At 36.2% G+C, this 9,237-nt stretch overlaps 1 pseudogene; it reads left to right on the top strand.

The window, feature by feature from the left end:
* The window catches only part of LOC111395107, a 9,601-nt pseudogene extending 2,881 nt beyond the window's left edge, over window positions 1-6,720 (top strand).
* The last annotated feature ends 2,517 nt before the right edge of the window (window positions 6,721-9,237 follow it).

Here is a 9,237-nt window from a genome sequence, read left to right as displayed (position 1 = left end):
AAAGATTGTCATAAGGAGAAGGGTAAGCTAAAGGTTAAGGAGAGAGATGAGGTAAATGTGTTAGCATCTACTTCCGATATAAATGGCGGTGAGATCTATATGATTACAAGTCCAGTTGCATGCACTACTGAATTAAATCTAACTGCTATTTTCCACATGCATGAGTGGATACTTGATTCTGGTGCATCTTTTCATGTGACGTCTGAAAAGAATTGGTTTTATAAGTTGCATGAATCTAACGTTGGGCATGTTGTACTGTGTGATAACTTTGCCTATACTATTGCTGGAATTGGTGACATAAACGTAAAATTTGACACAGGTTTTGTGTATACATTAAAGGATGTTAGATATATTCCTGAGTTGTCTAGGAATCCGATTTCAGTAGGGAGACTTGAGAGTGATGACTTTACTGGTAAAATTGGAAATGATATGCTAAAAATAATCAAGGGTGCTTTAGTTTCCATTAAGGGAATTAAGAAAAACGATATATATATTACTACTGGGGAAGTGATTAGAGGTGTGAATTCCTCTATCTCCTCTGCCAAGATTGATCACACATGGCATAATAGACTTGCTCACGTAGGGGTCAAGGGACTTAAGCTACTTAATGAAAAGGGTGCTTTTGGTAATGACTGTGTGTCAGATTTGCCATTTTGTGATCATTGTATGCTTGGTAAGCATCATAAAACATCTTTCTCCAAGAGTGTTAATAGAGCTAAAGGCATGCTCGAATATGTGCACTCTGATCTATGGGGTCCTGCTAGTAATCCCATATCAGGTGGAAATAGGTATTTCCTGTCTATTATTGATGACTACACTAGGAAAGTGTGGGTCTATCTTTTGAAGGATAAATCTGAGACCTTCAATAGTTTTAATAATTGGAAGAGATAAGTGGAAAATCAAACTGACAAGAAAATCAAATTTTTAAGGACAGATAATGGCCTAGAATTTTGCAATAAAGAATTTGATAGTATGTGTAAAGAAAGCGGCATAGCTAGACATAAGATCGTTCCCTACACCCTTCAGCAAAATGGGATAGCAGAAAGGATGAATAGGACCATACTTGATAAAGTACGTTACATGATGATTAGTTCTGGTGTTCCCAAGTCCTTTTGGGGCGAGGCTGTTATGACTGCTTGCTATTTGATTAATCTGACTCCTTCTACTGCATTGAATGGTGACATTTTGCATGAGAGATGTCGGGTAAACTGAATGATTACTCGATAGTTAGAACTTTTGGCTGTACAGCTTTTTCTCATCAAAGTGAGGATAAGCTGGAACCTAGAGTTAGGAAGTGTGTCTTTCTAGGATACCCCGAGGGTGTTAAGGGTTATAGGTTATGAGATAGAAGCAAAAAAGGGGTTAAAATCATCATAAGTAGAGATGTCACATTTAACGAAAATGAGATGCCGTGTATTAAAGGGGAAACTGAATCTGAGAGTGAAATAGAATCAGGTGAAGAGAGAGACCAGTTTAAGGTAGAGTTAGGAAAACTCAGTCCACCTGCACCTACTGTCTCAAATGAGGGGGAGACTCAAACTCAGGAACCCGAAGTGGAGAATTGTAACGAAATAGTGACAGAAGAGCACTATGAGGAAGAAAATCCTTTAGCTAACTATACCTTAGTTAGGGATAGAGAGAGGAGATAGACGAGAGAACCAAGAAGGTGCGGTTTTGAATCTGAATTAGCTTTTGCCCAGGCTAGTTATGAAGAACTAGCTGATAAAAAGTCAAAGACCTTTGAAGAAGCAATAGGCAGTGATCAATCTAACGAATGGCTTAAGGCAATGAAAGAAGAGATGAGTTCTCTAGAAAAGAATCATACTTAGGAGCTAGTACCTAGGCCTAAGAACAAATCAATTGTTGATTGCAAATGGGTTTTTAAGGTTAAGGAAGGAACTAATTGCTTGGAACCCCTAAGGTTTAAAGCTAGGTTAGTGGCTAAAAGCTACACACAGGATGAGGGCGTTGATTATAATGAAATTTTCTCACCAGTTGTTAAGTACACCACTATTAGGGTCATGCTCACATTAGTTGCACATTTTGACTGGACACTTGAACAACTTGACGTAAAAACTGCTTCTTACATGGTGAGCTTGATGAACAAATTTTCCTGAATCAATCAAAAGGTTGTAAGGATAAGTCAAAACTTGATTATGTGTGTTTTCTGAGAAGATCCTTGTATGGATTAAAACAATCTCCTAGACAGTGGTACTAGAGGTTTGATTCCTTTGTACTCACTATAGGGTTCCAAAAAAGTAAATTTGATCACTGCCTGTATTTTCAACACAATAAGACCGATGATAATTATCAATTTTTTGTTGCTCTATGTGGACGACATGCTTTTGATTGGATCATCTTCTAAGTGGATAAATAACATAAAAGCAAAACTAAATGGTGAATTTGACATGAAAGACCTAGGTAAGGCTAAGAGAATCTTAGTTATTGAAATCGAAAGAGATAGGTCAAATTCCGTTTTTGTTTTTGCATCAGTCTCCATACATATCCAAAGTATTGAAGAAATTTAATATGAGTGATTGCAAACCTGTCACGTTGCCTCTTGCTAATCATTTTGTTTTATCGAAGGAATAATCTCCTTGCAATAAGCGTGAAGTTGAATACATGAGTAGAGTGCCTTACTCTAATGTGATTGGTTCCATAATGTATTTGATGTTTTGCACTAGACTTGATTTGGGTTTCACTATTAGTACTCTCAGTAAATATATAGCTAATCTGGGCCCTGAACATTGGGAAGCGCTAAAGTGGTTGTTAAAGTACTTGAAGGGTACAAGTAACGTAGGTTTAAAGTTTAGTGCTAATAAAGAAGGCATAAAATTAAAGGGTTTTGTAGATGCAGACTACGCGGGAGATAGGGATGGTAGGAAATCTACTTCATCTTACGTGTTTACCTTATCTAATTCATGTGTCAGTTGGAAATCACAGTTACAACATATTATTGCACTATCCACTACAGAATCAGAATATATTGCTACCACTGAAGCTATTAAAGAAGCTCTATGGCTTAGAGGTCTACTTCATGAACTATGTGTCTTGAATGATTATGTGGTAGTGTATTCTGGTAGTCCGTTATCTATACATTTATGCAAGAACCCTGTTTTTCACGTGCCCACTAAACACATTGATGTTAGACTCCATTTCATTAGAGATATAGTATCTCAAGAGGTGGTAAGACTTGAGAAAGTCCACACCCACTACAACCCATCTGATATGGGGACGAAGGTATTGCCACTAGCAAAGTTTAGAAGTTGCAAGGAACTTCTAAACATTGGTATAGGTAAATGATTTCCAATTTTATTGGTTTTCTATTAGAGGTGCCACTAATGGGAGACAATTTTCTTTTGCAGGTACTTTAGCACCAAGGTGGAGGTTGTTAGGTAATTTGTTGTCAAACGACCTCCTCGAGCTATAATGTAATCTCGGTTTTATTATCAATCGGCCTTGGCCATTTGATTGACTAGTACATCGACACAATTATTGAGACAACATAATCCACATTTGTATGGACCGTTCGAAGCAACCTATTATAAATAGTGTTGCTCACGGTTCGCCCTATTTCCTTAGAAGGCTATATTATTAATTTGAAGCCCACTTAAATTGAGTCGAGCCTTGTTGGTCCACAATTTAACCCGAACCTAACTTACCTATTTTGGACATTTACTTGGCATATAATCCCGTCTCCCTCTCGGCCTCCATAGGTGTGCCCATTTTCTCTCTTTGTGAGACTTTCTTCTTGGCTTCTTGCTCCACTTCACTGTGACCTTCTGTGGTTAATCCTTAGTGGGCATATCATTGGACTTCATCTTCCCAACCTATAGCAACCGGAAGTGGGGCGATTTTGGTGGTGGTTTTGGAGTTGTCTCAACCTTGGTGGTGTCGATGAAATTGGTAAACTGAGCCCGATTTTGTACTTGGAGTTCGGTGGAGATCATCCCTACAGCTTTCACTGATATTATATATTACAATAAATACAGGCCTTAATAGAAAGCTTATCCCAAAAACACACATATCTTTGAATTCAAAGGAAGTAGAATGTTTACATTACTAGATGAACAAGTAGAAAATAGGATAATTCAGAACTTACTTTCCTTTATAGATAATGTGTCACTTTCAAGGATGTATCATCATTGAAAAGCAATCCCTTTTTTTATTTTTTTGGTTAATTGTGCAAACTTGAAAGGACGGAAAAGATAAATTCTACTAGTAAGTTTTTTGTTGTGTATGGGAATAATTCTACTGGGTCTCAGTATGTTTCTGTATGTTCGGAAAAGAAAGAAGATTAACCAAAGGCTAAGAGGAGCTATGCTAGCAAAATCTATGATTTTTTTATTAAAGACAAGTGGAGAATCCAATCTTATCTATGCAAATGGAAACCGTCTTTTGCTTTTCTCTATGTTTTAGGCGGCCTTGGACACAACTTTACAGGCAATCACCATGGTGAAAGCCACAATAAAGACATAGGGCTACCACTGTTCGATGTACATACAATAACTAAAGCTACTGATAATTTTTCAATTAACAATCAGCTTGGAGAGGGTGGGTTTGGACCTGTTTACAAGGTAATACATAGTTTTTTTAATATAACAGGGCAGGCACTACACTGGGAATTGATGCTTTCAAATTTCATTCCAAATTTTATTGATGTTTAATCAGCACACCACATCAAATATTTTGTTCACAGAATAATTTGGAAATTTACTCTTATACGAAATGAAGTCTTTAGTACACATAAAGGCATCAATATTACCCTTCCTCGCAAGTAAAAAGTGGGAGGAAGATGAATTATGTAAATCACTATCATGAAAAATGAATTCCTTTTACATCCTTGATTTCTGATATAGGGGCGGCTGGAGGAGGGGCAGGAAGTTGCTGTCAAACGGCTATCAAGAACTTCACTTCAAGGATTCGATGAGTTCAAGAATGAAGTCATTTGTATAGCTAAACTTCAGCACCAAAATCTTGTGAAGCTTCTGGGGTGCTACATTCAAGGAGAGGAAAAGATGTTAATTTATGAATTCTTGACTAATAGAAGTCAGGATTTGATTTTATTTGGTAAGAAATATTCATCTTGCACAATCAGGAATTATCACATTCTATACCGGGTATCAGTTATACAGTGAAATAAAAGAGTTCCATAAACATTTAATCAAATCTTGAAGAAAGATATTCTGATCAACTGTAAATAGGGGAGCCGTACGAGGAGAAAACTTCCTATACGTTTTTGGGGGATATTGTTCATCTACATCTATCCCAATGAGTCGTCTATCGAATCGAACTTTCTCTTGAAGCAATAACGCGTTTATCTACTCACCACCGGAGCCACGAAGGACTATCACGTTCCGGGAAAATATCTCAATATCGTATTCGCCTAGAAGAAAAACAAAAATTGCGTTTTCGACACATCATTTATCTTTATTCTATGTGCTATTTCACGTTATTGTATGCTTGAAGATACTTTGTTACTGCTACTGGAAGTAATTCCTCATTTCATTTATCCATCAATCAAATTATTCTCATGACGGGGAATTTTTATTTTTTTTTATTTTTTAAAATTCTTGCAGATCCAATGAAAAGTGCAGTTCTTGATTGGCCGAAGCGCTTCCACATTATTAATGGCGTTGCCAAGGGCCTTATGTATCTCCATCAAGATTCATGTCTCAGAATAATCCATAGGGACCTCAAAGCCAGCAATATTTTGCTAGATTCTGACATGAATCCAAAGATATCAGATTTTGGCTTAGCTAGAAGTTTTGGAGGAAATGAAACTGGAGCTAACACGAGCCGAGTGGTTGGAACTTAGTAAGAATCTTAATCCCATGATAAACCAAATTCTCGTCTATTAGTTATAACTAAATTTCTTGGTTAATTTATCACGCAGCGGTTATATGTCACCAGAATATGCAACAGACAGAGTTTTCTCACAGATGTATTTAGGTTTGATGTTCTAGTGCTTGAGATAGTGAGTGGCAAAAGAAACAGAGGATTTTCTCACAGAGATCACCACCACAACCTTCTCGGACATGTAAATACAATGTGTTTATTTCTATCTAATTTGTAATGAAATTACTCAATTTAGCATTTGGGTTCCAAAAATGGTCCTCTTAGATGAGTTCAAGTAGTATAGGCATGGAGGCTTTATAAAGAAGGTCAGTCTTTGGAACTTGTCCAAGCATACCGTGGTGTCTCGGGCGATTTATCAGTTCTGCGATTAATTCATGTGGGATTGCTATGCGTTCAACAATGTCCAGAAGATAGGCCAAACATATCTTCTATAGTGCTAATGTTGGGAAATGAAGGTGTATTGCCTAATGCTAAAAAACCTGGTTTCTTCACAGAAAGAGATTTGCTTACTGCTGAAAGTTCAACCAACACAAATGTCACATGTTCAATGAACGAAATGACCATTACCCTTCTGGATGGAAGATAAATATATATGTTACATTAGTTGTCCTAATTTTGCTTGTATAATTTTCCGACTAAAAAATATGTCATTTCAGCCAGGATACTGAATTTTATCATTTGTATCTCTTCTGTTATATACTTGATTCTTCTATGTTAGTTCCACTACTTGGTGGAATACGATTCACTATCAATCATGGCCAGGTTCAAGTCAACTGTAAGATAATGATAAAGACTACATTTTTGCATATAGGTCCAAACTGGCACGGGCAGTCCGTAGGCTGGCCAGAAGAAGGTGCCTAAGGTCCGTGCAGGCCTAGATTCTAAAGAAGTGAAAGCCTATTATGGGCAAAGGGGCCACCTCAAAACCAAGCCCAGTACAGTTGCTGCCTCCATTGGCATGTGGGTTTACTAAAGTGGAAATTACATAAAACAGGCATTTAAACTTTCAAATTCAAAATTAAGGGGTGAAGTTTATCTATGCAAAAATCAGGTTTGAATTTATTTAATCACCCCCATCATCGTGACCCAATCTCTATTTTTCTCTCTATCATCTTCTCCCTATTCTAACACACCCCGCCCCGTGTAACACTACTGGATCCAGACGTGACATGCGCCGATAATAGATACCAACTAAAAATCGGACCCACCATCAAGACTACTACAAGTACAATATATCACTTTTTATACATCATTTTTCTAATAAAATTTCGGCATTATCTCCCCTGTAAACAGGACTAACCAACCTGTGATCAATTTCACACAAATCCCAAGCTATAACATAACACAATAAAGATAAGCTGAAACCTCAACTTTTACCAAGAAATAAAATGAAATGTACATATGGATACAAAATACATGTGAGCCCCATAACTATCTACAAGTGATGCAAAATCACATCTAGACATGAACATGCGTCCCAAAATACTAACTACATGCTCTACAAAGTGAGTCATACTAACAACCTCTGTCGTGTGGCTTTGGCTCCAAAATCAAAGGCTCAACTCCAAAAGATGTCCAGAAACTCAACTGCTGCCTGATAAGGAAAATGTAGGAAAATATATGAGTTGATAACTCAGTGAGTGGAGAAGTTCAAAAATAAATATACATTTTCTATTTTACGTTTTTATCGAAAATCGAATTCATATCATTGAATAAGTTACAAGATAACATCATATAATTATAGCCAAACGTGAGAAATTCACATAGCTTCATAAAATATCCTCTCAAAGTCAAGCAATAAACATCAAATGATAACTGTACTATAATCTCATCATATCCAATATCCTAAAAAAATCCACAAAAAATGTACCCTCGGACTGAAATCTATAATCTGCCCTTCGGGCTGGGAACTTTCGCCATAGGCCTTTGGCCCTCTCCATGAACGAAAGTCAGTCTCCAAGACCTTTCATAATCAATTTTAGAACACGGTCAAGGTCCCTCTGTGAACTATATGTACACGGTCAAGACCCCTCCATGTAGGATAGAATGTAGCCAAGGCCACTCTGTAAACTAGAAGAAGTATATAATCATGAGTGTTTTTTGATCGATCTCAATATCACATGTCTCACATACCAAATTATAAATGTGTCATAAATAATCTTTGAGATTCCACATATATCATAATAAAAGATATTTCTGTAATAATCATAAAATCGAACACATAATTGCACATACTTTACTAATGTTCTTAAGTATTTAAAAATGTTTATATTTTTCACTTACATAACTATGTATGCCAAAATAAACTTGGTTGGTACGTTATCCCGATATCCGTATCGTCGCTTGAAATATGATATAATTTTTTCAATAATTAACTATTTTAAGAAATTTCATTAATTAAATAGGCGATATCCAAACTTAATTATTTCACATTTAGGCAATTTCTAAAGTCTCATTAGTTACTAAAACTAATTTTTCTTTCATTTTACTCAATTTCCTAGTTTATTATACTTAACCCCATCAATAGAATTGAATTTAATCTAATAATATAACAACTATAAAATTAAACATAACCTTTCAATAAGTAACTTTTTACTTACCTTTCAAAATTGAGGAATTCAAGCCTAATAGTATGGAGCACTTAATTCCTAACATGTTGGCGAATTTTTTCCATTTTTTCCTTCCTTCTCTTCCTCTTTTCTTCTTCTTTTTTTTTCTTCTTTTTCCTTTCTCTTCCTGCTCTCGGCTTTCTTGGTGTGTGAAGTGTGTGTGTGTTATGAGATTTTGATTATATATATATATATATATATATTATAATGGATTGGTTTGAGTTTCCACCGCCTACCATTTCTTTTCGTTTTTCTTTTTTTGTCTTTTGTCATTTTTTTTAGTTTGACTTTTCTTTCCATTAATTTAAGATATTACAAAACTCACCCCCTTAAACGAATTTCGTCCTCGAAATTCAATTGATTAAGTGCGAAAAATCCAAGGATACTGAGAACGGACCTGCTCTTCACTTTCCCATGTCGCTTCTTCTACATCATGATTTCTCCACAATCATTAAACAAAGGAATAGTCTTACTACGCAAGATCTATTCCTTCCTGCCTAATGCATAAACTGGTTCTTCTTCATAGGTAAGATTTTCCTTCAGCTCAAGTGGTTGTGATTCCAAAACATGAGATGGATCTGGAATATACTTACGAAGCATAGAAACATGGAATACATCATGAATTCTGGACAATTCTGTTGGCGAAGCCAATCGATACGCAACTGGACCGATGTGTTCAACAATCTCATATGGGCCGATATATCTCGGATTCAATTTACCGCGTTTACCAAATCTGATAACACATTTCCTTGGTGACAATTGCAGGAAA

Source organism: Olea europaea, chromosome 6 (assembly GCF_002742605.1).
Source record: "Olea europaea var. sylvestris chromosome 6, O_europaea_v1, whole genome shotgun sequence".
Lineage (NCBI taxonomy): Eukaryota > Viridiplantae > Streptophyta > Magnoliopsida > Lamiales > Oleaceae > Olea > Olea europaea.
Note: the sequence above shows the minus strand (reverse complement) of the source record. Positions and strands in the feature narration are given on the sequence as shown.